This window comes from Grammomys surdaster, unplaced genomic scaffold (genome assembly GCF_004785775.1).
Source record: "Grammomys surdaster isolate TR1022 unplaced genomic scaffold, NIH_TR_1.0 64, whole genome shotgun sequence".
Lineage (NCBI taxonomy): Eukaryota > Metazoa > Chordata > Mammalia > Rodentia > Muridae > Grammomys > Grammomys surdaster.
The window spans coordinates 412,428-417,422 of NW_021604566.1; the positions used below are offsets into that span (position 1 = coordinate 412,428).

Below are 4,995 nucleotides of genomic sequence, written 5' to 3' on the forward strand. Positions count from 1 at the left end.
GACCTTGTTGGAGAAAGCGTATCACTGGGGGTGGGTTTGGGGATCAAATGCTCAAGCCCTCTGTCCCGTGTCTCGCTCTTCCTGCTGCCTTCAAATTTGGATATAGAGCTCTTGGCTCCTCCAGCAGTATGTCTGAGTATGTGTCGCCATGATGAAAGCTGGCTAAATCTTTGACATTGTAAGCCAACCCCAATTAAATGTTTTTCTTTGTAAGAGTTGCCATGGTCGGGCAGCGCGCGTGGTCAGCGGCTATGGAGGGAGCAAAGCGTGCAGACGCCAAAGTACTCACTGACACCGGAACAGAGTCCAGCCCTCCAAGTACAGTCTGCAGCCTCCAGCACTTTGCTTGTGAGCAAAACCTGCTATCCCGGCCGGATGGATCTGCTTCTTTTCTGCAAGGTGATACTTCTGTCCTGGCAGGAGTCTACGGGCTGGCTGAGGTAAAGGTCAGAAAAGAAATCTTCAACAAGGCCATCCTTGAAGTGATCCTGAAGCCGAAGATGGGGCTGCCCAGCGTGGCCGAGAAGAGTCGGCAGCGACTGGTCAGGAATACAGGTGAAGCAGTGGTTCTAGGGGCCCTGCACCCCCGTACCTCAATCACCGTGGTGCTGCAGCTGGTGAGTGACGCTGGCTCTCCCTTGGCCTTGTTGCCTGAATGCTGCCTGCATGGCATTGGTGGATGCAGGAGTGCCCGTGCGAGTCCTCTTCTGTGGGGTCACCTATGCCCTGAACTCTGATGGAAATCTCATGCTGGAAGCCACGACCAAGCAAGAAAAGGAGGCCCAGGCCATCCTGACCTTTGCTCTGGATAGTGCGGAGCAAAAGCTGCTCATGTCCACCACCAAAGGGCTCTACCCTGATGCCTAGCTCCAGCAGTGTCTGGCTGCTGCTCAAGCCGCCTTGCAGAGCATCTTCTGCTTCTATCGCTTCTATCCGGAGTCACTGCAGAGGCTACTCCCAGAGTGAGACAAGCCGGGGTGGACGCCCTCCCACCACGCCCACTGCCTACGGCCACCAGGAGCCAGCACTCCACTGTGCCTGTCTGTGCCCATGTGTCTTCCGATCCTGCCGCAGCAGGGGCTCCTGTGCCAGGCTGAGGAGGAGGCTTAGGGACATTCTAGGCCTGGGCACAACCCTCCCTTCATTAGGATATCATTAAAAAGGGCTCACCTGTGTTGAGTGAGTCAATAGCCACTGGGAAAACAAACGAACAAACAAACAAACAAACAAAAAGAGTTGTCATGGTCATGGTATCTTTTCACAACAATGGAACAATATTAAGACATCAACCAAGTTGTCCTTGAACTTGCAGTGATCCCCCTGCCTCTACCTTCTGAGTGCTAGGATTATTGGCATGTACTGCCAAGCCCCAAATGCTTTTATAAAGGCTTTATAGTCTATTCTAGGCCTAACTTCCATAAAAACATTCTCATTTCACATGCATCATGTAAACCTTCTTGAAGTCATTTATGTGTCTAAATACAAAGCTTCTCAAAATCATACTTTTTAATCACACAAAAGGTCATATGCCCATAAAAAGGGAACATAGTGATCAATGAAACTGGATCTCAAAAACATCCTGCTAAGTGAAAGAACTCAGATTCAGGTGTTGTAAATTATGGGATTATATTTATCTGCAAAGTCTAGAAAATAGAACTCGATAGCTATCTGTTATAAACTAGATCTGCCTAGAGTTGCTTGTCATAATTTCTCATTTGAGTAGCAAGCATGAGATTTCCTCCTGGAGTGATAGGAATAAGATATGTAGGTGCTGGAGAGAGGGCTCACCTGTTAAGAGCACTGGCTGCTCATTCAAAGACACAGGTTCGATTCCTAGCACCCACATGGCAGCTCACAACTATCTGTAATTTCTGTTCCCAGGAATCTGATGTCCTCAGATTCTGGCACTCTCAGGCACTGCATGCATGTGCTGTACAGCCACACATGGAGAAAAAATACCCACATACATAAAATAAATGTTTTTTAATCTTAAAAAGTAATGAAACATAAATGAGATTATGGTGATAATATACAGCTGATATTCATAAGCACTGAATTGTATGATTTAAAAAATGGCTGAATTCTGGTATTTGGATTGTGTCCAAATGAAGCTTTAAAAATCTATATGCTTTTCGTGATCTCCAATATAGGAGGGATGGGGGTGTATTCTAAAAGAATTTTGAGCAGTTAGTTCTTGCTCTTACCCTCAGGGCTGCCTACACTTAAAAGTCACCAAGTCATCCCCTCCCTCCTCAGGCCCTCTGTGATTCAATAACATCAGCCACCCGGGAGCTCCTGGGAATTCAGACTCTGGGGCTCCACTGGGAACTGTGATTTGAATTTAAAGTTGAACACATCCAAGTTTGAGAAACACTATTCTAGGTCATTCTACATGAAGTCTGTGCCCTCCCCAAGCCTTTGTCCTTGTCATGCCTTGATCTTCTGTGAATCCAACGTTTGATAGCAATTTTTCATCAGAGAACACTCTTGTTTTCCTGAAATCGGGTAATTGGAAAAAACCAAATAGCCTCTCCTCAAATAAAAGACCTTTATTATCTGTTATAAACAATACTAATTACTATTGCCTGTCTGCTTCAGTGGATTGACCAGATGTTTATGTACGGCTGTATTCAAGAAGCATGGTCCTCACTTCCCTTTCTGGATGGACACTGGAGAAGCTGGTGCCCATTGCCTGTGCTGTGAGGCCTCCCTACAGTCTGTCGTGTTGGGAGGAATTCTGATATTCCTCTCAATAATCACATTAGGCACAACTATCAGATGGTTGGCAGTGTGTACTGGAAAACAACCTGGAGGTGATCGAGGCTCTGTATTTTGATGCAACAAATGAATAATTCATCAGGAACCTGGCTTCTAAATGCTCTGGTTCTGGTGTGAAAGACTAGCAGAAACGTGTTTTAGAAACTAATTTGGGGACCTGTTAATTAGAGAAAAGCTAAAAGCTGTCATATCGACCAAAAGAAGCTGACTCTGAACACCACCCCCCAGATATGTGTATAACAAGACTTTCCTTTGAAGTTTTTACTCTGAAGTGTGGCAGGCATCATTCCTCTTAAGTCAGAGATTTGACAATCCTCAAACAATAAGTTGTTTGGAAAACAGTATGTTCCTTTAGCATGGCCTTATCTTCTTAGACAAGCATTTAATTGTTTTTGTTTATTCACTGGGTCTCATTCTATAGCCATGTCTATAGCCCTGCTATAGACCAAGCTGACCTGGGGTCTGTTGTGCTCTCTCTACCTCTGCTTCTCAACTGTTGGAATTACAGGAGTGTACCACCATGCCAAATGTATGGAGAGGTGGGGATAGAACGTAGAGCTGCATGCATGCAAGGCAGGCTTGGCACCAGCTAAGCTACATCCCCAGCCACTAGGCAAGGCATTTTAAAGTTCTCTCATAGTCCAGTATTTACGGTAGCCATCCAGCACAAGGCTTGCTCATTCTTTGGTCCTATGAATGCCTCTTTTTGATCTAGCTGCTTCTTTGTTTCATTTTCCCACTCATCAACAGTGGCTCCAAAAGAAGATTAGTCCAGAGACAGTGGTAAACAATACTTTCATATTTGTGTAATGCTTCTCCCCTTCAGAGATGTTAAATTCACAAGGGATTTGATGGACAATGGCAGGAAAATTTTTGAACCAATCTTTAAAAACAGAAGTTTAAAGGCTGGAGAGACGGTAAAGATGGCTGATCTTCCAGAAGACCCAAGTTCAGTTCCCAGTACCCACTCTAGGTAGTTCACAACTCCCTGTAACTCCAGCTCCAGGGAATCCGACATCCTCTTCTGACCTTCAGTGGCACACACACACACACACAAATGGCATACATTAACACACACACAAATGGTATACATTCACACACACACACACAAATGGCATACATTCACACACACACAAATGGCATACATTTACACACATACACACAAATGGCATACATTCACACACACACACAAATGACATACATTCACACACACACATACACACAAATGGCATACATTCACACACACTTGTGTGTGTCAAAAAGTGTTTTTAAAAGTCTAGAAATGAATACAAATGGTATTCATTTTCTCTTTCCAAGCATGAAGGAGTTCTAAACTCTGAAGGAAAGGTGGGAGATGCTTTATATGTGTTGCTTTCTTGTGAAGGCATGGGGAGAAAGAAAGAGTAGATCCATGAGCTTTGGGACTCTCTTCCATCTTTGGGGGTGGTGTCTGTAGCTGAGACAGGCTAGTCAGAGCTGACAGTCTCCCAACACCAGAGGAGGTAGTCTTACAATAGCCCAAGAGCAGCCACTCTACTTTTGCTGCTGTGATAAAATACCAAAGGAAACTTGGAAAGGAAAAGGCTTATTTGATCTACACTTTTAGGTAGTGATCAAAAATCCATCACCAAGGAAGGTTGGCACAGAAACTTAAGCAAGAACTGGAACATAGGGAATGGAGGAATGGCGCCTACTGGTCTGCTGTCTATGGCTTGCTCAGCCTGCTTTCTTATATATCCCAGGAGCACCTGCCCAGGAATGGCAACACCCAAGGTGCCATTCTGGGCTCTCCCACATCAATTATTAATCAATAAAATGCCACCACAGACTTGAGGCTCTCTGTTCCTGGGTGGCTCTCGTTTGTGTCAGGTTGACAATAACTAACAGACTAAGGAACGTCTTAAGGGTCTTGTGATGTCTCTATACAACATAGAAAGATCATATGGCTCTTATGCCCTGGTTTTACTGCCAAAGCTATAAAGAAATACACCCCTGAGCTATGATATGGATGAATGTAAGTTTCTGTAACGTTCTCTATTTACTAGAGTCCCAGTAGAGCCGTTTCTGCGGTCTGCTAAGTTGCCACGTAGACATCAGTACAAAGAGCCATGCCAATCCTATTAGACTCTATCCCAGAGATCTCAACAATTCTCAAAAGAGAAGAAAAACAACCATCTTTAAAAACCAAAGGAAGGAAGGAAGGAAGGAAGGAAGGAA

General features: G+C 44.7%; 1 pseudogene; it reads left to right on the forward strand.

Moving 5' to 3' along the window:
- Window positions 1-251: 251 nt before the first annotated feature.
- Window positions 252-966, forward strand: LOC114622380 (annotated as a pseudogene).
- Window positions 967-4,995: the final 4,029 nt, after the last annotated feature.